Source organism: Mobula hypostoma, chromosome X2 (genome assembly GCF_963921235.1).
Source record: "Mobula hypostoma chromosome X2, sMobHyp1.1, whole genome shotgun sequence".
Taxonomy (NCBI): Eukaryota; Metazoa; Chordata; class Chondrichthyes; order Myliobatiformes; family Myliobatidae; genus Mobula; species Mobula hypostoma.
This window is the reverse complement of record NC_086129.1, coordinates 47,539,252-47,565,469: the sequence shown is the minus strand read 5'-3', so window position 1 is coordinate 47,565,469 and position 26,218 is coordinate 47,539,252. Positions and strand designations below refer to the sequence as shown.

Below are 26,218 nucleotides of genomic sequence, written 5' to 3'. Positions count from 1 at the left end.
TATTTAACGCTTCTTCGTTCCTGCCTAATGCCCTTGTAATTTGGCAGGTTCTAATTTAAATCTCTCCAGCAAGGACTGTACTTATCCTTATCTATAGCTATTGTAAAAGATAAGGATTTGTGGTCACTGTTCACCCACTGAATGGTCAGTCACCTGGTCAGGCTCATTACCCAACACCAGGTCCATTATGGCCCCACCTCTCATTGGACCAATCGCATATTGATTTAAGAAACTTCCCTGGACACATTTAACAAATTCAGCCCCGTCTAACCCCCTTACACTAAGGTGGCCTGAGTTTATATTAGGGAAGTTGAAATCCCCCGTGACAACAAACCTATTTTTGCAAATTTCCTTAATTTGATTACGTACTTGTTCCTCAATGTCCTGGTGGTTATTAGGAGGTTTGTAGAACAAGCCTATCAGTGTGATTGCACCCTTCCCATTCCTGAGTTCTACCCAAATGGACTCAGTGTCTGACCCCTTGATTATGTCTCCCCTGAGTGCAACTGTGATATTGTCCCTGATTGGTAATGCAACTCCTCCTTTTTACTTCCTCCTCTATCTTATCTAAAACTTTGAAAACCTGGTACATTGAGAACACAGAATCTTTATGTTCCTGTTAGGTTGAAAGGAAAGGTTAAAAGTTTGAGAGAGCCATGGTTTTCAAGGGATATTGGAAACTTGGTTCGGAAAAAGAGAGAGATCTACAATAAATATAGGCAGCATGGAGTAAATGAGGTGCTTGAAGAATATAAAGAATGTAAAAAGAATCTTAAAGAAATTAGAAAAGCTAAAAAGATATGAGGTTGCTTTGGCAAGTAAGGTGAAAATAAATCCCAAGGGTTTCTACAGTTATATTAATAGCAAAAGGATAGTGAGGGATAAAATTGGTCCCTTAGAGAATCAGAGTGGACAGCTATGTGTGGAGCCAGAAGAGATGGCGGAGATTCTGAACAATTTCTTTTCTTCGGTATTCATGAAGGAGAAGGATATTGAATTGTGTAAGGTAAGGGAAACAGATAGGGAAGTTATGGAAACTAAGATGATTAAAGAGGAAGTACTGGCGCTTTTAAGGAATATAAAAGTGGATAAGTCTCTGGGTCCTGACAGGATATTCCCTAGGACCTTGAGGGAAGTTAGTGTGGAAATAGCAGGGGCTCTGACAGAAATATTTCACATGTCATTAGAAACAGGGTTGGTGCTGGAAGGTTGGCATATTGCTCATGTTGTTCCATTGTTTAAAAAGGGTTCTAAGAATAAACCTAGCAATTATCGGCCTGTGAGTTTGACATCAGTGGTGGGTAAATTGATGGAAAGTATTCTTAGGGATGGTATATATAATTATCTGGATAGACAGGATCTGATTAGGAACAGTCAACATGGATTTGTGTGTGGAAGGTCATGTTTGACAAATCTTATTGAATTTTTTGATGAAGTTACTAGGAAAGTTGATGAGGATAAAGCGGTAGATGTTGTCTATATGGACTTCAGTAAGGCCTTTGACAAGGTCCCACACGGAAGGTTGGTTAGGAAGGTTCAATCGTTAGGTATTAATATTGAAGTAGTAAAATGGATTCAGCAGTGGCTGGATGGGAGATGCCAGAGAGTGGTGGTAGAAAACTGTCAGATTGGAGGCCGGTGACTAGCGGTGTGCCTCAGGGATCTGTACTGGGTCCAATGTTATTTGTCATATACATTAATGATCTGGATGATGGGGTGGTAAATTGAATGAGTAAGTGTGCAGATGATACTAAGATAGGTGGAGTTGTGGATAATGAAGTAGGTTTTCAAAGCTTGCAGAGAGATTTAGGCCAGTTAGAAGAGTGGTCTGAAAGATGGCAGATGGAGTTTAATGCTGATAAATGTGAGGTGCTACATTTTGGTAGGACTAATCAAAATAGGACATACATGGTAAATGGTAGGGCATTGAAGAATGCAGTAGAACAGAGGGATCTAGGAATAATGGTGCATAGTTCCCTGAAGGTGGAATCTCATGTGGATAGGGTGGTGAAGAAAGCTTTTGGTATGCTGGCCTTTATAAATCAGAGCATCGAGTATAGGAGTTGGGATGTAATGTTGAAATTGTTTAAGGCATTGGTGAGGACAAATTTGGAGTATTGTATACAATTTTGGTCACCAAATTATAGGAAAGATGTCAACAAAATAGAGAGAGTACAGAGAAGATTTACTAGAATGTTACCTGGGTTTCATCACCTAAGTTACAGAGAAAGGTTGAACAAGTTTGGTCTTTACTCTTTGGAACGTAAAACGTTGAGGGGAGACTTGATAGAGGTATTTAAAATTATGAGGGGGATTGATAGAGTTGACGTGGTTAGACTTTTTCCATTGAGAGTGGGAGAGATTCAAACAAGAGGACATGAGTTGAGAGTTAAAGGGCAAAGGTTTAGGGGTAACGTGAGGGGGAACTTCTTTACTCAGAGAGTGGTAGCTGTGTGGAACGAGCTTCCAGCAGAAGTGGTTGAGGCAGGTTCGATGTTGTCATTTAAAGTTAAACTGGATAGATATATGGACAGGAAAGGAATGGAGGGTTATGGGCTGAGTGCTGGTCAGTGGGACTAGGTAAGAGTAAGCGTTCAGCATGGACTAGAAGGGCCGAGATGGCCTGTTTCCGTGCTGTAATTGTTATATCATTATATGGTACATCAATCACCCATTCCAGCTCCTCTCTCAACCAAGTTTGAGTAATGGCTACAACATCCATAGTTCCATGTACTGATTCCATGTTCTAAGTTCGTCACCCTTACCCATAATACTCCTAGGATTAAAATATTCACACTTCAAACTATCTGACTCATCATATCTGTTATTTTGATCTTGCCTTTCAACACTTTCCCTGACATCCACCTTCTGGCCTGATCCTTCCCTCACTGACCTGGAGCTTCAGTTCCCAGCCCATTGCAAAACTAGTTTAAATTCTCCCGAGTAACATCAACAAACCTCCCGGCTAGGATGTTGGTTCCCCTACAGTTCATGTGCAACTCATTTTTCTTATACAAGTTAACCCTCTCACCAGGCTCATATGCAAACTTAGCTCGATACCTAACTCTGCTAACAGCCTTGTACTCAGCGGTGAGAGGGTCACTTTTCATAAACAATAATCATCTAGATTTGGTATGATTTGGGGTTCAACCAAACAGGAAGGTTGAGATGTTCTGATTAATGGAACCTCGATTGAGCGAATGCTGTGTGAATACTGCCCATACACATTTATTGGTCGGCAAGAAATTACAAATTGTACGCCGCATGAAGTTAGAAAGAAAGTACGTTTACCAATTTAAGCTTTATTAAACAGTTAATAGGAAAAAGAAAAGAAAATGAAAGGGCCCATTACAGTTAAACCAGTCCAATGTGCACCTGACGTTCGGATCTCGTAGTGGTGTATCTCTTACTCAGGAGCTGAACCCATACTCTGCATGAAAGCACCTGCCAGATTCCAAACTTGCCTCGAAATCCATCTTAAACAAACCAACTCTCTCTCAGGAGTACTGGCCTTTCCTCCTTGGAGCCATTTATCTGTACAAAATACTTGCAACAAAGACTCTACCTCCAACTGGATTCTGCAGCATTTTTCCTTGTGCCCGCTCCACAGCTCCTGCCAAAAAGACCCCAAACTGCTACTGTCCTTCAGAAAACTCTTCCCTACAGCTCTCTAGAACCTTCTCTCACATCCCACAATCCTGATTGGCTGACTCACATGCCTAACTGAACAACTTGGGTCCTTATCTGAGCCAAAGACAAAACACACTTCCCAGCATGGTACACTGCCTTTACAGAAATCTGCTAATATAAACTGCCTCACAGCATAGCAGTGGAAATCTTAACCAGGGCATTACATGTAAAACAAGAGATACAGTGTGGAACAGGCCCAATGAGCCATGCTGCCTAGCAACCCACCTACTTAACACTAGTCTAATCACTGGGCAATTTACAATGACCAATGAACATACTAACCGTTACGTCTTTGGAATGTGGGAGGAAAGCTAAGGAAATCAATGCACTCACGTGAAGGACGTAGAAACTCCTTACAGACAATGTTGAAATTGAACTGTGAACTCTGACACCCTGAGCTGTACTAACCACTATGCTAAAGCAGCACCCCAAATTCCCTTATAGAACCCACCCTGCAACTCTTTTATGGCTCTATATGCTCTATACACTTTTGCAGATTATGAGTAATATTTTATTGGCAAAAATGATCTACTGGAGGAACTCAGTGCGTAGAGTGGTATCTATGGAAGAAAGGATTGTCAATGTTTTGGATTGAGACCTGTTCGACCCGCTTGAGTTTTTCCAGTTGATTCTTTGTTGCTCCAGATTCCAGCATCTGCAATCTTTTGAGTCTCTAACTTTCCATTAGTTTATTTGCCCACTATCTGCACCATCCCTGAACACTTTAATAATCTGTGTACATGGACACCTGACTCTTTGGACTTCCACCATTTCTAGCTTTTAACTAGTCAACAAGAACATTATTCTAACTTCTTTTGATTCAAAATGGATAACCCCTCAGTTTAATCCATTGCAAACACATGGCATCGTTTGCCTTCAGTAGTTTTTCCAGCTGCACTCACAGTTTATCCCTGTTAATCCCTACTGCTTGTGTTCCGGGTCTCAGTCAGTTTCTGAACTAGATAATTGACTTGCTTTCAATTACATGAGTTCAAGTTTACCGTCATTCAACCGTATGCACGTATACCATCAAATGAAGCAACGTTCTGGACCAAGATGCACATTGCAGTTAAGCATACTTTGAATAACAATCACATTGAATAAACATTTCAAGAAATTTCTGGGAGACCTATATAACAATCAATAACATTTCTCTATTCAAAACTGTGGAATATATTTATCTCCAATAATGTAAAACTGACTCGTTTTGATGGAAATAACTAGAATCGATCACCAAGACCCTTTTGGGTCATTTTACTTTAGAATGCCATCATGCTAAAGTCTCTTGAGTCTTCAACTGAGTGATCATTCTACATGGGCGGATCTTGACATGTGAATGGCATTAAAAGGAAGTTGTTCAGGGGCATGAACATGTTCTGCAAGGCAGATGAGAGCGTTAGTGGAAGGGAGTTTGTTGTGTCTGTATTCCAGAAAAAAGAAGAAAGCTCTAAAACCTCTCCAGAGGGATTGGAAGTGTATAAAGACTGGAATGGGTGTGACAGTTTAGAAGTATTCAAGCCACTTTCTAACTTTTAAGAGCAATACATCTGACCACAAGGCAGCTTACCATAAGACATAGGAGCAGAATGAGGCTATTCAGCCCATCGAGTCTGCTCTGCCATTCCATCATGGCTGATTTACTTTCCCTATCAACCTCTGCTTTAAATATATCTGATGTCTTGGCCTCCACAGGATTCTGTGGCAATGAATTCCACAAATTCACCACTCTCTAGCTTAAGAAATTCCTCTTTCTCTCTGTTCTAAAAGGACTTCGCTCTACTCAGAGAGATGGTGCAGAGGAGATTTACAAGGATGTTGCCTGGATTGGGGAACATGCCTCATGAGAATAGGTTGAGTGAACTCGGCCTTTTCTCCTTGGAGCAACGGAGGATGAGAGGTGACCTGATAGAGGTGTATAAGATGATGAGAGGCATTGATCGTGTGGACAATCAGAGGCTTTTTCCCAGGGCTGAAATGGTTGCCACAAGAGGGCACAGGTTTAAGGTGCTTGGAAGTACGTATGGGGGGGGGGGATGTCAGCGGTAAGTTTTTCACGCAGAGAGTGGAGAGTGCATGGAATGCACTGCCAGCAATGGTGGTGGAGGCAGATACAATAGGGTCTTTTAAGAGACTCTTAGATAGGTACATGGAGCTTAGAAAAATAGAGGGCTATGCGGTAGGGAAATTCTTGGCAGTTTCTTGAGTTAGTTATGTGGTCGGCTCACTATTGTGGGCCAAAGTGCCTGTAATGTACTGTAGATTTCCATGATTTTGTTTCCAAGCAGGTAGACTGCAGAAGGACTTAGACAGATTAGGATAATGGGCAAGAGAGTGGCAGATGGCATGCAATGTTGGAAAATGCATGGTCATGCACTTTGGTCATAGAAATAAATGTGCAGACTATTTTCTAGATGGGGAGAAAATCCAAAAATCTGAGATGCAAAGGATCTTGGGATTCCTTATGCAGAACACCCTAAAAGTTAACTTGCAGGTTGAGTCGGTGGTGAGGAAGGCAAATGCAATGTTAGCATTCATTTCAAGAGGTCTGGAATACAACAGCAGGGATGTAATCCTGAGGCTTTATAAGGCACTGGTGAGGCCTCACCTTGAGTACTGTAAACAGTTTTGGGCTTCTCATCTTAGAAAAGATGTGCCGGCTTTGGAGAGGGTCTACAGGAGGTTCACAAGGATGATTCTGGGAATGAAAAGGTTATCATACGAGTAACGTTTGATGGCTCTGGGTCTGTACTCACTGGAATTCAGGAGGATGAGGGGGGATCTCATTGAAACCTTTTGGATGTTGAAAGGCCTAGACAGAGTAGATATGGAAAGGCAGTTTCCCATGGTGGGGAGAGTCTAGGTCAAGAAGGCACAGCCTCAGGATAGGAGGTGTCCATTTAAAGCAGAGATGTGGAGAATTTTTTTTTTAACCAAAGGATGGTGAATTTGTGGAATTTGTCACCACAGGCAGCTGTATAGGCCAGGTCATTGGGTGTATTTAAGGCAGAGATTGACGGGTTCTTGATCAAAGGTTGGAGAGTGGAGCTGAGGAGGGGGAAAGGATCAGCCATGATTGAATGGCGAAGCAGATTCGATGGGCCAAGTGGCCTAATTCTGCTCCCATGTCTTACGGTCTCTTTGGCCCACAGTATTTCGATATACACATGACGAATAAAGCTAATCCCTTTGAATGGGGCATTGACATAGAGATAAACTTGAATTTCAAACATTAACAGAAACCTGTTTTTTCCCCAGAATCCTTTTTCATTTCTTCTATAGCAAAAATGTTTTGCACCATTTGCAGGATGTTGGTCAATGTTTAATTTAGTGCAGTCACAACCTTTTTGATCATGTTGCAAGAGTTTGTATTGAAGCCATGTTGCAACTTGTAGGGTTAGGGATCGGGGCAGGCTGCTGAGGGCATTTCTGTGTGTGCAAGATCAGTCACAAAGTAGAAACTGGTTGTGGAGACACAGGATCCTGCAGATGCTGGAAATCTTCAGCAACACGTGCTGGAGGAACTCAACAGGTCAGGCAGTATATAGAGGGGAATAAACAGTCGACTTTTTGGGCAGAGACCCTTCATCAAATAATTATGGAAGGTGAGACATTAGGGTAAAATGCAACATAATACAACAGAACAATGCCTTGTCGTACTCTGCATTATAAAGAAAATGCGCAAGGACCAAAATAAAGTCAGTCATAAATTAAAGAAAGTTAGTATTTATTATGTTTTTAAGGCAGAGACCTTTCAGATTCCCAGTGAAGGGTGTTGGCCTGAAATGTTGACTGCTTATTCCCCTCCATAGATACTGCCTGACCTGTTGAGTTCCTCCAGCATTTTATGTGTGTTACTCAAACAGTCATGGAGAATGCACACAAGAGACGTGGAGACTCACAATAGCATATTTCATTCCAGAGTCAGGGTGGAAACTAGTCTTTGACTGAAAATCCCATCAAGCCTGTTTACCAATCACAAGCGCAGGGCATGACTTCATGGTGATCAAAGTTACTAGAAGTTAGCGTTTGAATAGGAGGCAGGGACAGAGCGGCTGTTATGGAGTAGTCCAGATAATGATGATTCAAACCACAGAATTTACAGAGACATACACCCAGTGGCCAGGTTCCTTAAGGTTGTTACAGCTGGGGGTGTTAGTGGGGATAAGCTCCCATTACCTATTAAATGGCGTACATCTCAAATAGCCTCTGACAACCAAGTCCACCTCCTGGCCTTCACGTGTGGCTGAACTACTACTGACAGGAGAAAGGGCAAAGGCGCGTTACTGGTGCCTTAAAACCAGTTGCTTCAGGCAGATTGGGCTTGTCAGATGAGCTTGGCAGCTCATCTAGGAGAAGGAAAACTCTGGTCTCAAACCTCCACTGCCTTGCGGCTATACCCACTCATGGGGAAAGCTTCAGGAGTAAACCCCGAGGAAAAATCCAGAGCTGGAGTCCCTAAGGCAGTCCAACACTTGAGTTCAACTTTGACTGGCAACTCGTGTGATGCCGCTGGGGCCAGACTGGTGTGTCTGCTGTTCCGCCGTTCCTTTGGATTCATTAGCTGTATGGAGAGGGCGAGCCTGCTACACATATGGACATCTTGCTCTCCATATCATACTGCCCTGGCTTGTATGTCATGTAGATAGCTGGGATGCAATATCTATAGTTGACCTAGTCCAATGGCCACATTATTAGGTACACCTGTACACCTGCTTGTAATGCAAATATCTAATTAGCCAATCACGTGGCAGCAACTCAATTCATAAAAGCATGCAGACAAGGTCAAGAGGTTCGTTGTTGTTCTGACCAAACATCAGAATGGGCAAGAAGTACAGTCTTTGTGATTTTGACTGTGGAATGATCATTGGTGCCAGACAGGATGGTTTGAGTGTCTCAGAAACTGCTGATCTCCTGGGATTTTCACACAACAGTCTCTGGAGTTTACAGAGAATGGTGCGAAAAACAAAAAACATCCAGTGAGTGGCAGTTCTGTGGGTGAAACACCTTGTTAATGAGAGAGGTCAGAGGAGAATGGCCAGACTGGTTCAAGCTGACAGGAAGGTGACAGTAACTCAAATAACCACACGTTACAACAGTGGTGTGCAGAAGAGCATCTCTGAGTCCACAACTCATCAAACCTTGAAGTGGATGAGCTACAACAGCAGAATATACAATCGGTACCACTTTATGTACAGGAGGTACCAATGAAGTGGCCACTGAGTGGAGATTGCTAATGTTTTAATGGGTGATGCAATAGAAAGATGCTTATGCCTGTTAAAGTTTACACTATTGCTGAACCTTTACATTAGCCTTATAGGAGGTGATATAACTCAACTGATCATTCTACTGTTTTGCAAGATGATGTCTCCTGTCTAATACAGATAAATGATTAATGGCCAGAGTGCACACACCATCCAATGTGCTCTGGAATTGTATTTCTTTCACATTGTCCCCGTGCCGAAGAAGGCTTCAGTGTCCTGCCTCAACGACTACCGTCCCGTCGCACTCACATCCATCATCATGAAGTGCTTCGAGAGGCTCATCATGAGGCACATCAAGACCCCGCTGCCCCCCTCACTGGACCCCCTGCAGTTCGCGTACCGTCCCAACCATTCAACAGACGACACCATTGCCATCACCCTCCACCTGGCCCTAACACACCTGGACAAAAAAGACACGTACGTTTAAATGCTGTTCATAGACTTCAGTTCAGCATTCAACACAATCATTCCTCAGAAACTGATTGGAAAGCTGAGCCTACTGGGCCTGAACACCTCCCTCTGCAACTGGATCCTAGACTTCCTGACTGGGAGACCTCAGTCAGTCCGGATCGGGAGCAGCATCTCCAACACCATCACACTGAGCATGGGGGCCCCCCAGGGCTGTGTGCTCAGTCCACTGCTGTTCACTCTGCTGACCCACGACTGTGCTGCAACACACAGCTCGAACCACATCATCAAGTTCGCCGATGACACGACCATGGTGGGTCTCATCAACAAGAACGATGAGTCAGCGTACAGAGAGGAGGTACAGCGGCTAACGGACCGGTGCAGAGCCAACAACCTGTCTCTGAATGTGAACAAAACAAAAGAGATGGTTGTTGACTTCAGGAGGACACGGAGCGACCACTCTCCGCTGAACATCGACGGCTCCTCCGTAGAGATCGTTAAGAGCACCAAATTTCTTGGTGTTCGCCTGGCGGAGAATCTCACCTGGCCCCTCAACACCAGCTCCATAGCAAAGAAAGTCCAGCAGTGTCTCTACTTTCTGCGAAGGCTGAGAAAAGTCCATCTCCCACCCCCCATTCTGCAGAGGATGTATTGAGAGCATCCTGAGCAGCTGCACCACTGCCTGGTTCAGAAATTGCACCATCTCGATCACAAGACCCTGCAGCGGATAGTGAGGTCAGCTGAGAAGATCATCGGGGTCTCTCTTCCCGCCATTACAGACATTAACACCACACGCTGCATCCACAAAGCAAACAGTATTATGAAGGACCCCATGCACCCCTCATACAAACTCTTCTCCCTCCTGCCATCTGGCAAAAGGTACCGAAGCATTCAGGCTCTCACGACCAGACTGTGTAACAGTTTCTTCCCCCAGCCATCAGACTCCTCAATACCCAGAGTCTAGACTGACATCTACATCATTTATTATTATATTGTAATTTGTTCTCTACTGTGCCTATTGTCTTGTTTATTAATTATTGTACTGTCCTGCACTGTTTTGTGCACTTTATGTAGTCCTGTGCAGGTCTGTAGTCTAGTGTAGTTTTTATGTTGTTTTACATAGTCTAGTGTAGTTTTTATGTTGTTTTACGTAGTCTAGTGTAGTTTTGTGTTGTTTCATGTAGCACCAGGGTCCTGGAGGAACATTGTTTTGTTTTTACTGTGTACTGTACCAGCAACTTATGTTCGAAATGACAATAAACTTGACTTGACTTGACTTGATAAACAGGCAAAACTCAGATTTTTTCACAGCTCACAGACAACAGTGAGAGAGAAGGAGAGACTCTCAGCTCTGATAGACACCAATGCTGATTCAGAGTAATGTCGAGGCTTCATGGATTTCTACCTCAGTAAATTAAAGAATTATACAAAAAATCTTTATCCTCAGAATGCACAAAGCCAAACATAATGAAAGATGTTAAGTCCAATAATAAATGAAAGCCATAGTATGTTAATGACGGCAAAGAACGGGGCAAAACCAGAGCAGGTCTGTTTGGGTTGTCATAAGTGTTCATGTGAGCAACACACATCTTAGGTTTGTCTGGGGGTCACTAATTACAGCTTCAGACTGAATCGCTGTTGGAATTGCAGGAGCATTCTGCTTCCTTCAGTCTCTGTAGGCTGTGAAGTTATCACAAAGCGAACCTTGTCAAAGTGGAGATGTAGTAGATTCTACATTTCCAATTTGCGAGATAAGCAGGCATTGAAAACTTCTGCCACAGGTTGTTACTTTGTCGTATTAATCGACCTTTCCTGTTGGATGTAGAGCTTTCATTGCCTTTAACTATAACATTTGCACACAACAGAAAGCGAATTAGTTTGGAAAGACAAGTATTTATTTTACTTGTGGTAAATGAACAGTAATTCCCTCGGCAGCTCGGAGCAGAGGAACACACTCAAACTGAGTCACCTGATAAACACCGGCTTCCAATGCTCACTTAGTGACTTTAAAACAAAGAGAGTCTACCCCAGGTGGTTTCCATTCATTACCAAGCACTATTAAAGCTGTACCTTGTAGGATCACCGGCAGAGTTGCTCTCTCCATCAACATTGCTGGGGTTCATTGACGGTTGGAAGTTCTTTGTTGAAGAACAATTACAAATGAATGATATTTTATATTGGAAAGTACTTCATTTTTTTTGAAAAGATTGCAGTTCTCCTACAGTATATTTTTAGTTTATGGACTTAGCATAGCGGTTAGCACAATGCTATTACAGCTCAGAATGTCGGAGTTCAGAGTTCAATTCCGATGCCGTCCATAAGGAGTTTTCCCCATGACCGCGTGGGTTTTCTCCGGGTGTTCCGGTTTCCTCCCACAGTCCAAAAGCATACTGGTTAGTAGAATTTTTGGTCATTGTAAATTGTCCTAGCTAGAGTTAAATAGGTGGCTTGCTGGGTGAGGCGGCTCATTGGGCCTAAAGGGTCTGTTCTTTGCACTATCTCTAAATAAAAGAAAATAAATAACTTGCTTGTAGTATGCCTCTTGCCATAATGTCATTATTTAACCAATGGTGTCTTGGTGAAACTCCTGTTATTTCCTGGCTTTTTTAAAAGAAGGCACATAATAATGCAGTGGTGGAAATGTATTAAGTGTTTATGCATTGTGCAGGCAGAGGGGACAGAATCAGGTGAAAGGCATTGATTCAGGGCTAATGCTTGGTGGATTGAGGAGGTGGGATAAGACCATAAGACGGAGGAGCAGAATTCGGCCATCTGACCCATCGAGTCTGCTCCACCATTCAATCATGGCTGATCCTTTTTTCTATCTCCTCCTCAACCCCAGTTTCCGGCCTTCTCCCCGTAACCTTTGATGCCATGTCCAATCAAGAACCTATCAATCTCTGCCTTAAATACACCGAACGACCTGGCCTCCACAGCTGCATGTGGCAACAAATTCCACAAATTCACCACCCTCTGGCTGAAGGAATTTCTCTGCATCTCTGTTTTGAAAGGGCGCCCCTCTATCCTGAGGTTGTGCCCTCTTGTCCTAGACTCTCCCACCATGGGAAACTTCCTTTCTACATCTAATCTGTCTAGGCCTTTCAACATTCAAAAGGTTTCAATGAGATCCCTCCTCATCCTTCTGAATTCCAGCGAGTACAGACCCAAAGCCGCCAAACATTCCTCGTATGATAACCCTTTCATTCCTGGAATCATCCTTGTGAACCTCCTCTGAACCCTCCCCAATGCCAGCACATCTTTTCTAAGATGAGGAGCCCAAAACTGTTCACAATACTGAAGGTGAGGCCTCACCAGTGCCTTATAAAGCCTCAGCATCACATCCCTGCTCTTGTATTCTAGACCTCTTGAAATGAATGCTAACATTGCATTTGCCTTCCTCACCACCAACTCAACCTGCAGGTTAACCTTCAGGGTGTTCTGCACAAGGACTCCCAAGTCCCTCTGCGTCTCAGATTCCTGGATTTTCTCCCCATTTAGAAAATAGTCCACACATTTATTTCTACTACCAAAGTGCATGACCATGCATTTTCCAACATTGTATTTCATTTGCCACTTTCTTGCCCATTCTCCTAGTCTGTCTAAGTCCTTCTGCATCCTACCTGTTTCCTCAACACTACCTGCCCCTCCACCAATCTTCTTATCATCTGCAAACTTGGCAACAAAGCCATCTATTCCATCATCTAAATCATTTATATACAGCATAAAAAGAAGTGGTCCCAATACCGACCCCTGCGGAACACCACTAGTCACTGGCAGCCAAACAGAAAAGGATCCTTTTATTTCCACTCACTGTCTCCTACCAATCAGCCAATGGTCAACCATGTTAGCAACTTTCCTGTAATACCATGGGCTCTTAACTTGGCAAGCAGTTTTGTGTGTGGCACTTTGCCAAAGGCCTTCTGAAAGTCCAAATATACAACATCAACTGCATCCCCTTTATCTATCCTACTTGTAATTGCAACAGGTTCGTCAGGCAGGATTTTCCCTGAAGGAAACATGCTGACTTTGTACTATCTTGTCCTGTGTCACCAAGTACTCCATCACCTCATCCTTAACAATCGATTCCAACATCTTCCCAGCCACTGAGGTCAGGCTAACTGGTCTATAATTTCCTTTCTGCTGCCTTCCTCCTTTCTTGAAGAGTAGAGTGACATTTGCAATTTTCCAGTCCTCTGGCACCATGCCAGAGTCCAATGATTTTTGAAAGATCATTACTAATGCCACCACAATCTCTAACACTACCTCTTTCAGAACCCTAAGGTGCAGTTCATCTGATCTGGGTGACTTATGTACCTTTAGCTCTTTCAGCTTTTTGAGCACCTTCTCTCTTGTAATTGTAACTGCACCCTTTCACACACAACAACATCTGGCACACTGCTCGTGTCTTCCACAGTGAAGACTGACGCAAAGTACTCATTTAGTTCATCAGCCATCTTCTTGTCCCTCGTTATTATTTCTCCTGCTTCATTTTCTAGTGGTCCTATATCCACTCTCATCTCTCTTTTATTTTTTACATACTTGAAAAAACTTTTACTATCCACTTTGATAGATTGCTTTCATATTTCATCTTTTCCCTTCTAATGATTTTTTTAGTTGCTTTCTGTAGGCTTTTAAAAACTTCCCAATCCTCTTTCTTCTCACTAATTTTCGCTTTGTTGTATAACAATGTTATGCTGACCTTTTAAACCAGTCTAAGATCAATTATTTAACCCTTCCCTCCCACATAGCTCCCCACTTTTCGATCATCCATGTGTGTATCTAAGGGTCTCTTAAATGTCTCTAATAAATTGGTTTATTAGTGTCACATGTACTGAGATACAGTGAAAAACTTTGTTTTGCATGTCATCCGTACAGATCATTTCATCACATCAGTGCATAGCATTGCAGAATAAAGTGTTACAATTACAGAAAAGTACAGTGCAGGCAGATAATATGTACTCATGTCCAAGGGATGGGTTTTGGATGTTTTTGACTTCTAGAATATTTAAGATCCCTGAAACACAGATTTCTCATCCATCACACTCTTGGAAACTACTGTACTTTGCACTTTCAGGTTTGTTCCTCAAGCCCAGAAATTTGGCCATTACCCTGGGATTTTACAAAATTGGGATTTATTCCTTCTGTTGCTTAACACATGGTGAAATCAGATGGAAAGTTCAACCTAAGGCTCTTTGAGTAGAATAATTAAAGTTACATTTTATATGTTTCAAAAGTTGGGGTTAGAGATATGACAGGACTCTGTTCCACTTGTCCTGGTTGAGAAGAGTGTATGGATGACTGCAAACAGTCTTTACAAGCAATCAGTCCAACCCTGGGCTGTTTCTGCACCCTGAGGGTTTCACGTTGAAGCGGCCATAATTGGCCTCAGTGGTTAATGTGCTCAATAGTTGGTAACGTTGTTCAATTTCCATTCAATGTTTACTTAAAACAAACACCGAAAAATCAAAAAGAACAAATTCATCATTGACTTTGTATTGACTCAAGTTTGGAAAGATGTCCAGTAATGGGAATTAGTTAATCATCTCTCATCAGATGTGAGTGATAACTTTAATAAACATCAGGGATCTAACCCTTAGACAGCAGGTGAACAGAGAGCAACAGCAAGCAGGTAAGAGATCTTTTTTCTAGTGTAGACTGCAGTGTAAGAAAAATGAGAGGTAAAGTACAAACGTGTGTTGAGTGATATATCTGATATTCAAGTTGAAGTTTAACTGTCATTCAGCTGTAAACGTATATACAGCCAAACGAAACATCTTTCCTCTGGGGCAAAGATGCAAGCCACAGAACACACAGTCACACATACCACATATATATGCTGTCTCCGTTTCTGAGCCCCACCAGGGACTGTCCTGTCTCCGTTTCTGTTCACACTGAACACCTCAGACTTTCAGTACAAATCTGAGTCTTGTCACTTGCACAAGTTCGCTGATGACTCTGTGGTGGGTGGTTGTATCAGAGTTAAGCAGGAGTCGGAGTATAGAGTTTGGACAAGTTTGTGGAGTGGTGCGGGAGGAATCACCTGCTCCTGAATGTGGCCAAAACCAGGGAGATGGTGACTGGTTTCGGGAGGAAGAGGACTGTGGTGGGTCCTGTGTACATTCTGGGAGAAAAAGTCGTGGTGGTGGAGGAGTACAAATACTTGGTGCTCACCTCGACAACAGACTTGACAGGAAATCCAGCACCAAGCCTGTTTACAAGAAGGGGATGGATTGAGCAGACTCTATTTTCTAAGGAAGCTGAGATACGCCAATGTGTGCAGCAGGACGTTGGAGATCTTTTACCAGTCTGTTGTAGCGAGTGCAGTCTTCTTTGCTTCTTTATGTTGTGGGAGCAGCATTGGTGCTGGTGATGCAAAAAGACTAAATAAACTCATCAGAAAGACTGGATCCATCCTTGACTACAACCCGGACTGTTTTGAGTTAGTGGTGGAGAGGAGGTTACTAAACAAACTGTTATCCATTATGGACAATCTGGCACATCCTCTCCATGACCTATTGAATAAGCAGCAGAGCATCCTTTCAAACAGACTCAATCAGCTCTGCTGTCGCAAGGATCATTGCAAAAAGTCTTTCCTTCCAAATGCAATAAGCATTTACAACGGTTCATCTCCGTGCGAATGGAGAGCACACATCATAGTACAATAGTCTCTGCTTTCTTATTTAGTACATTATTATTGCACATTGGTGAATTATTATTGTTGCTAAGGCTGTTTTTAGATGCTGCTGCTGTAACGAGATAATTTCCCAGTTGAGATCAATAAAATACTTATTATTATGTTTAATTATTATTTTAGTTATGATAGCATACACAATCACAAAATACTCAGGACCCTAACTGTGGTGCAGCTGTGTGCCCAGGGTCAGACTGACTTGGGCATATTTGCCTGGGTTGAGTCTGTTAGCCTGAGCTGGTGCTGTGTTTATGACTCTACTTGAGCCCTGGACTAAAGGCTTACCGGTTTCCCATTCCTGGCAGCTGTTACCATCCCTAGATCTCAATAAGGTTTATTAAAATATTTCCTGATGTTGACAACTGTTTCTGAAAGTTGGGGAATGTGAAATGTCCCTTATCTTTATTCACTCTTGTATGTGACAAGTCAAACCATATACATGATGGAAAGAGATGAGCAAGCATGCGATGGACACATTGTGAAGAAACTCTGGAGCTAATATTGTTGGAGCCCCCGCTCTGAAAAAAAATGTTGTTTATTTATACTCAGTTGATAAATTGCAGATCACCATGGGTTAGCTTCTGACAAATAACCACATTATTCTGGCTGAAATTGGTCCCTCACAGGTTTTAATATTTTCAGTAAATTGTGAATGAGCTTGAATTTTGAGCAAAGCAGATATGTTAATTATAAATGTAGGATGTATTAGATTATAATGGTTTGTGTGTAAGGTAATGTTGGAGTTACCATGAGTTTGTTCCTCTGTTACAGTAATGGCAACGTTCCAGCATAATTGCTGAGTCAAGTGGCTAAAATCATTCCTAACCTGATACAGAACAAAATATGGATTTGCTATCACCAAGTTTAAATATATCTTGAGACTAAGAAAAGAAGCATTCTTTAAGCATTTAACTATCCAATCTTAGCCATTGTGGAACATGATTAAATTAATTACAGATTTTTATATTTGAGAATTTGGGTCGGCTGGTGGCCCAGTGAGATCAGTGCTGGGCTCGAGAATGGAGGTTCCCGAGTTCGATCCAGTGACAGACTGCCCCCGTGGGCGCTCTCCATCCACGCCGGGTTGATGTCAAGCTCGCAACTCGTCCTCGTAAAATAATACTGCGAAATGTCTGTGCAAGGAGTGGCGCCCCACACAGCCTTTCGAACTGCGCCTTGTAAGGTATGAAAATGCCCGACGCTGGCCTCTCAGGTCTGAGTCGATGTCGTCGTCATCATCGTCATATTTCATAATAACTCTGTATGAACCAGTTATTGCTGGTACAACTAATGAAATCTTTTAGAAGCAATGACTATTCTTCATAAATTCTAATATGCAAAGACCAATATTTGGAAAAGTGGCCAGAAAGCAATAGCTGACTGATGATTTAAGAAAGTTTGAACAGATTGAACTGAATTATTCATGCTGATCTGGAGATGGTGCAAAGACTTTGTGTACATGAAAAGATAGACCTGAATGAGTCGAAGGCCTCACTGGTCTGACCTTTCTCAAACAGCTGACACAAAGCTTTAAAAGATTAAATAACGGGAGTTTTGATTAAGTGGATTAGTAATAAGAATATGGAAGGAAAGAGGAGGTATTGCAACTTCATTGTGTTGAGAAATAAATATTGGAAGAGTTAAAAGGTGAATGCCAAAGAGAATGTTACAAAATATTATAATATTAGGATATGGACACAAGGAGAATGAGAAAAGGGTTTTCCTATTGCCCATGAATCTAGGAGCATCTGGTCTAATTACCTGTTCATGAATCCTTCAATAAACTGTATTAATATTTAATTCTCTACCTTTTGTGTTTGTTGGGCAATAAATTCTTTACTTGATTAGCTATTTTAAACATTACAATTCTGTCCACTCAGACCTCCAAGCCTGGAAAGAGTTGAAGAACTGATGCTACCATGAAGATATTCATTGTTACTCTGGCAATCTTAAAGGTACTGAAAATAAATCCTTCAAAGTAACATTGATCATAGAACAGTACAGGCCCTTCGGCCCACAATGTTGTGCCGATGTTCTTAACCTGCTCTAAGGTTAATCCAGCCCTTCCCTCCCACATAGCCCTCTATTTTTCTATCATCCATGTGCCTATCTAAGAGTTCTTTAAACTGTAACAAAAACCAATTTCCCCAGGGATCGATAAAGTATGACTATGACTATGACTAAATGTCTGTAATGTGTGTACCTCTGCCACCTCCCCCGGCAGCACATTCCATGCACCCTACTACTTTCTGTGTAAAAAGCTTACCGCTGACATCCAGCCTACACTTTCCTCCAATCACCTTAAGATTATGACCCGTTGTATTAGTCATTTCTGCCTTGGGGAAAGAATATCTGTCTATCTACTCGATCTATGCTTCTTATTATCTTGTACATCTCTATCAAGCCAGCTCACATCATCCTTCACTCCAAAGAGAAAAACCCCAGCTCGCTCAACCTGTTCTCATAAGACACACTCTGTATTGCTGGCAGCATCCTGGCAAATCTCCTCTGCACCCTCTCGAAAGCTTCCACATCCTTCTACAATGAGGCGACCAGAAACTGACACAATACTCTAACTTAAACACAAAAATGAAAAAAAGAATATATATATACACATAGAATAAACATGGACATACAAAATCATAGGAATTTATAGCTCTGAGTGATTTTCAGTTTGAAGAATTTGTTAAAGCAGGGAGTGGTAGGTACTGGAATAATTGCAGATTATGAGAACACCTATGTATCTGCATCATAAGAGGCAAGGCATGAGTTCAATTCTGTCATATAGTAGTACTGAGATGAAATATTGAGGCATTAACAAGGAACAAGCCAAGCTCTCAGATACAATGCAATGTCATCCCTGCTGTAGACTCAGTGGCTGCTTGATTAGGTACACCCGTACACCAATGCAAATATCAAATCAGCCAATCATGTGGCAGCAACTCGATACATAAAAGCATGCAGACATGGTCAAGAGGTTCAGTTGTTGTTCAGACCAGACATCAGAATGTGGAAGAAATGTGATCTAAGTGACTTTGGCTGTGGAATGCTTGTTGGTGACAGACGGGGTGGTTTGAGTATCTCAGAAACTGCTGATCTCCTGTGATTTTCACACACAACAGTTTCTAGAGTTTACAGAGAATGGTGTGAGAAACAAAAAAAACATCCAGTGAGTGGCAGTTCTGTGGGTGAAAACACCTTGTTAATGAGAGAGGTCAGAGGAGAATGGCCAGACTGGTTCAAGCTGACAGGAAGGTGACAATAACTCAAATAACCACACGTTACAACAGTGGTGTACAGAAGAGTAACCCTGAACACACAACACGTTGAACCTTGAAGTGGATGGGAGACAGCAGCAGAAGACCATGAACGTACACTCAGTGGCCATTTTATTAGGTCCAGGAGGGATCTAGTAAAGTGGCCACTGAGTGGTATATTATCATATAGGTCTATAGGACTATTAAAACAAAAACTCTTACCATCTTAAAGTTATTTCCTGCGGGCAGTTAATCTGATCAATCATTCTAGATAGCCCCCTTTAACCCCCCACCCCCAATCTATTACCTTAGTCACTGCACTACAGTGTGTAATCACTTTAAATCATTTTTATAATGCTGTTTACATTGAAAATACATGCTAGTATTTACATATTTATGCACATTTTATTCCATACCCATATTTCTAAAATTATTTTATATGATTCTTTGTTCTTTATAATTATTGAACATGATTTTTTGTTGCATGTCATTTAAACACACTAATACATGTAAATGTACACTCAACAGCCACTTCATTATGTACCTCCTGTAGCCCATCCACTCACATTGTCACATGTGCCAAATCCAGTGAAAAGCTTGTCTCGTATACTGCTCATCCAGATCCTATTATTACATAGTGCATTGAGCTTTCCTGCTGGCCAACCACTTTAATTCTAATTCCCATTCCCATTCCGACGTGTCGGTCCATGGCCTCCTATGCAGATACTCTCAGGTCGGAGGATTGACATCTCTGGGTCTGGGTAGCCTCCAGCCTGATGGCATGAACATTGATTTCTCCAACTTCTCCAACTTCCCCCTCCCCATTCCTCCTTCTTCAATTCCCTACTCTGGGATATATGGTATGGGTTTATTCCTGTCACGTATACCAAGATACAGTGAAAAGCTTGTCTTGCAAACTGTTCATACAGATCAAATCATCGCACAGTGCATTGAGCTAAAATAGGGTAAAACAATAACAATGCAGAATAAAGTGTAAAAGTTACCAAAAAAGTGCAAGATAATAATGAGATAGATCATATGGGCAAGAGTCCATCTTATCACACAAGAGGTCTGTTCAAGCGTTTGATTAACAGTGGCATAGAAACATCCTTCCAATAATTACTAATTATTAATTATTTAATAATACTTGCTCCTGGGCAGCTTTGTAATGTAGCAGTAATCTTTCTGTCCTTGCCTAGGATCCCAGGGTGCACCCTTCTCACTGAATGAGACCACTATGAACCAATCAATACCTTGGTATCAATCTCTATGATATATGGGCTCGAAAGTCACCGAACTTTACAATATTGCTCAGGAAAGTATATATCATTCTATTTTGCTCAAAAGAGTCGAGAATCTGTTCAGGTGAGCAAAATCCTCTTGCCTTAACCATTGTTGTCATCTGATTGAATATTGCAACGTTGGCCAATAAGAAATTCTAATGAATAGTACCATTATGTAATGACTGTGATAGTTCAGCAATTGATAGGATGCCACAGTAGCCCAACGCGATTACAGCTTGGGGCATCGGAATCGGAGTTCAATTCCGGCACTGTCAGTAATCCTCCCCAAAGAGGTACCAGTAGGAAGTTAATTGGTCATTGTAAATTGTCCCATGATTAGGCGAGGGTCAATACGTGGATTATGGGCTGGCGTGGCTCAGTGAGCAGAAAGTGCCTGTTCCACGTTGTATCAATGAATAAATAAATTACAAGGGCTTTTGACTGTTCAAGAGTAACGTGCCACTCATGTAATAGTTTCGCAGTGTCATGAAACTCTCTGCTTCAAATGATTAATTCACCTCTGACTATACTGCATCTTCCCCCTTCCTTGCTGTCTAAGTTGCATGCCATCTTGGACAATGTCTCCCATCCACTACATAATGTACTGGGTGGGCACAGGAGTACATTCAGCCGGAGACTCATTCCACCGAGATGCAGCACTGAGCGTCATAGGAAGTCATTCCTGCCTGTGGCCATCAAACTTTACAACTCCTCCCTTGGAGGGTCAGACACCCTGAGCCAATAGGCTAGTCCTGGACTTATTTCATAATTTACTGGCATAATTTACATATTACTATTTAACTATTTATGGTTCTATTACTATTTATTATTTATGGTGCAACTGTAACGAAAACTAGTTTCCCCCGGGATCAATAAAGTATGACTATGACCATGACTATGTCTATACTCACAAGAGATTCTTCAGATGCTGGAAATCTAGAGCAGCACTCAAAAAATGCTGGAGGAACTCAGCAGATTGGGCAGCATCTATGAAGGGGAATAAAGAGTCAACGTTTCTGGTCGAGACCCTTCATCAGGACTGGAAAAGAAGGGGGAAGATGCCAGAATAAGAGGGTGGGGTGAGGGGAAGGAGGACAAGCTGGCAGGTGATAGGTAACACCAGGTGAGGGGGAAGGTGGGCAGGTGGAGGAAAGGGATGAACTAAGAAGCTGGGAGGTGATAGGTGGAAGAGATAAAGGGTTGGAGAATAGAGGAATCTGTTAGAAGAGGAGAGTGGGACAAAGGGAAGGAGGAGGGAGCCAGGGTGAGGTGATGGGCAGGTGAGAAAAGGGGTAAGAGGAGAGCCAAAATGGGGACTGGGGAAAAAGAGAAGGGGGAGGGGAGAGAAACTACCAGAAGTTTGAGAAACCAATGTTCATGCCATCAGGTTGGAGGCTACCCAGACGGAATATAAGGTGTTGCTTCTCCAAGGTGAGAGTGGTCACATTGAGGCAGTAGAGGAGGCCATGGAGCAAAGTGTCAGAATGGAAAGTGGAATTAAAATAGTTGACCACTGCTCCCTGCTGCAGATGGAATCAATGTGCTTGACGAAGCAGCCCCCAATCTACATCAGGTCTCACTGATGTAGAGGAGGCTGTACCAGTAACACTGAATACAGTAGATGACCCCAACAGACTTGCAGGTGAAGTTTTGCCCCACCAGGAAGTACTTTTGGGGATAATAGATTCTTTCTGACCTGCTGAGTTTCTCCAGCACTTTGTGTGTGTTGCTCTGGAGTATACTGACTGGAATTCTGAAAAGTGACACGGGATCTTACAAAAAACATATAAAATTATGAATAGGATAGATAAAATATAAGCAAGAAAACTGTTTCCAGTGGTAGGTGAGACTAAGACTAGGGGACATAGCCTCAAGATTCAGGGGAATAGGTTTAGGATAGAGATGAAGAGAAGACTTCCTGTCCCAGAGAGTAGTGAATCTGGGGAATTCTCTGCCCAAGGACGTAGTAGAGGCTACCTCATTAAATATATTAGAGACATAGTCAGATAGATTTTTGCATAGCCAGTGACTGCATGGGTTTCCCTTGGGTGCTCTGCTTTCCACTCACATTGAAAAGGCCTGCAGGTTGCGAGGTTACCTGTCCACTGTCGTCGTCTTCTTCATGTGCCTTGTGCGCTACACGCTTGGGCGATCATGGCTTTCCACATTGAACGATCCCTCGCAGCGTCAATGATATCTCACACACTTAGATCTGTCAGTTCTTTCACAATGTCCATATATTTTCTTCTTTGCTTTCCTCTTCCGTGTTTCCCAGGCATATGGTCTTGTAATGTAAGGCATTCTATTTCTCCCTTTCTGCTGTCCACGGTAGGTAGCCCCAAATGTGTAGGTGACGGTTAGAATCTGGCAGGTGGGAATGAAGGAAGAATATATTTCAAGTGAAAACTGATGAGACTAAATTGCTCTGCAAGCATAAGTAGATCAAAGTAATACGACGGGAAAAGCTGGAATAGAATGTAAAACATGCTTTTACAGTTACAGAGGAAATGCAGTGCAGGTCAACAAATAAGATACAAGGGCCACAACAAGGTTGATTGAGAGATCAAGTTCACCTTTATTGTACACAAGGTCCATTCAAGAGTTCTATAACAGCAAGATAGAAAATGTCCTTGAGCCTGGTCTGCATATCCTCAAGTCTTCTTTATCTTCTGCCGAGTGGAAGAGGGGAGAGGAGAGAATGAATGGGGTGGGAGAGGTCCTTCACTATGTCAGCTGTTTTCCTGAGGCAGCAAGAAGTGTAAACAGAGTTGATGGTAGGGGAAATGGGGAGGGAAGCTGTGTTGATAACTCTGCAGTTTATTGCACTCCTGGGCCATACCAAGCTGTGATGCAATTAGAATGCTTACTGTGGACATTTGAAGATATATGAATTTCTGATAATGAGATTACTGCCTTTAGGAACTTATTATGAGCAAATTGCAGGCCATTTTTTAAAAACATGAAGTATATTTGTAAAGTAACAACTTTATTGATTGTAAAGTTCCTTGGAGCATCCCAATGTTGTGAAAGATGACTTACACTCAGTGGTCACTTTATTCGGTACAGGAGTGGAACCCCGTGTGGTCCTCTGCTGCTGTAATACACAGGCTTCAAAATTCGTGGTGTTGTACATTCAGAGATGTCTTCTGCACACCACTGTTGTAACGTGTGGTTATTTGAGTTACTGTCACCTTCCTGTCAGCTTGAACCAGTCTGGCCATTCTCCTCTGACCTCTCTCATTAACAAGGTGTTTTCACCCACAGAAATGCCACTCACTGGATGTTTTGTTTCTCGCACCATTCTCTGTAAACTCTAGAGACTGTTGGGCAGGAAAATCCCAGGATACTCAAACCATCCTGTCTGGCACCAACAATCATCCATGGTCAATGTCACTTAGATCACATCTCTTCCCCATTCTGATGTTTGGTCTGAACAACTGAACCTCTTGACCATGTCTGCATGCTTTACCGGATTAAGTTGCTGCCACATGATTGGCTGATTTACATTAACAAACAGGTGTACCTAATAAAGTGGTTACTGACTGTATAAATAGATTTAAAAATATATTTGGGGGGAGCTTTGAGAAAGAAAGGGATAGTGACATTCAGACTGTTTCAGAGGAGCTAATATCTTGTGTAGAGCCTAACATTGACATAGCCATGTAATTTAAATGTGGCTTGTTTGTGGTCTATTATTTATTAGTTTTGGGTTATTATTGTCACATGTACCAAGATCCAGTGAAAAGGTTTCCTTGCATACTGTTAATGCAATTGTATTAAAGTTAAAGGACGCATTATAAACAAGCTTCACTCTGTTGTGTTTGAACCCTCCACAGTGAAAAGCTGGGAAACTGTAGTAAACACTTCTGCAAATTGGTTGAAAACCTGATGATCGAAATACCTGATTTGGCTGATGAATTGGAGTTAAAACATCCCACCTTCTTCCAAGAGTATGTTCAACGTCTCTCGGGGTTGGTTGAGTGTCTTCGTAGAAATCTGCATGCAGCAGTTGGCAGAGGAAACTCTGAAACTCTCCACAAGACGCTGATGTTGATTCAGAGACACATCAAAAGGTACATTGACTAATTTAATCACACATACAACAACAGCACCAAGCAAATTGGGGAATGTCCGAGGAGAAACCCTCATGAAACTGAGCCAGCAAATGAATTTTCCCCCTTCCATGTGGTCCACGAGAGGACCCACCAAGAAGGATTGCAAAAGAAAACCTTATGACAAACTGGAATTGTTATTGATAAATTGGTGATTAATGAGCCTTTTATGGTTGTAGAGGTAGTCTATGAACATACAAACTAAACATAAAACCACTCATGAGATGAAAAAGATCTTAACCCAACCCACTCTATAATCAATATTTATAATTCTAGTTAGTGACCAGCTGCTTATCCAAGGGTATAATGCTGCTTTCTCTGAAGTAGCCAACGGAACTGCTGATTCAGTTTCGAGGATTTTTGTTGTCAAAACCAGTGGAAAATTGTATAGCATGTTAACTAATGTTATAACTGAGATTTCGTTAATGTATGAATTGAAAATTGCTACTAAAAACAATCACTCTCATCTTCGAGTTCAAGTATATTGTCATTCAACCATACACATGTATACCGCCAAATGAAACATCATTCCAACATCAAGAACGGCACACAAATCTTATCAGCATCGAATAAAACAGCTATAACTATAAGATCTGTACCTCATTTTTGACTTTCAAACAACGTTCAGGGCTACCATCATCTCCAGATCTAACAGTTGCTCCACAACTGTGCAGCTTTGCTGGTCTTGGTCAGCATACCCTCCACAATTGAGAGCAACTGAATTGTGATGAGGTTCCCACAAGGTCAGGAATGAGTAGGCAACAATCATGGTGCATCATCAGAAGAAATCCTCACTGGGTTCAAACCAATGACATTGAAGTAGATTAATAAAAAATCATACTATCTAAATACACAAAAGGCAATTTTTACCTGCCCTTACACTGTCTGCAATTGAAGTTTCATGTACAAACAACTCTGTTGCTCTCAAAGTAAATTCATTATCAAAATATGCATATGTTACCATGTACAACTCACCTATTTAGGTGCTGAAAATTAATTGGTTAGTGAGAGAGAAATTAGATTTATTTTGATAATAAACTGTTATTGGAGGGCAAAAGTTGATTTGCACATTTTGAAGTTCTTTAGTGCTGGAAGATGCCTAACAATAAACCATTTGATCATCGTGGTCTGCTTTACATAATTGTGTGAGTCATGTGGTCAGAGAACCGAGTTGGCCATAATCACAATCTGCAATTTTCCTTGCTGTAAGAATTTGAATAAACAATCTTTCTAGAAAGTTGCTGTCTCTTGTAATTATTATTAAAGCATAAAACATAAGAGCAGAATTAGGTCATTTGGCCCATCAAGTCTATTCTTATTAATATCAATCGTTGCTTTAAATATACCCAATGTCTTGGCCTCCACAGCCATCTGTGGCAATGAATTCCACAGATTCATCACCTTCTGACTAAAGAAACTCCTCCTCTTCTCTGTTCTAAACAGACATCTTTATTTTCTGAACCTGTGCCTTCTGGTCCTGGACTCCCCCATTATATTATTAGAATTTACCAGGATC

The 26,218-nt window shown here is 41.9% G+C and overlaps 1 protein-coding gene across 2 annotated transcripts in view; it reads left to right on the top strand.

The window, feature by feature from the left end:
- sik3 (SIK family kinase 3) overlaps positions 1–25,930 on the top strand; it is a 482,160-nt gene extending 456,230 nt beyond the window's left edge. Inside the window, exons 27-29 of one of the 2 annotated variants that reach the window (XR_010016689.1) lie at positions 17,931–18,005; positions 20,507–20,672; positions 24,427–25,930. The gene's annotated coding sequence lies outside the window, so the exon portion shown is untranslated. The remainder of the gene's footprint in view (positions 1–17,930; positions 18,006–20,506; positions 20,673–24,426) is intronic. The other variant, XR_010016690.1, reaches the window with a different exon arrangement.
- The last annotated feature ends 288 nt before the right edge of the window (positions 25,931–26,218 follow it).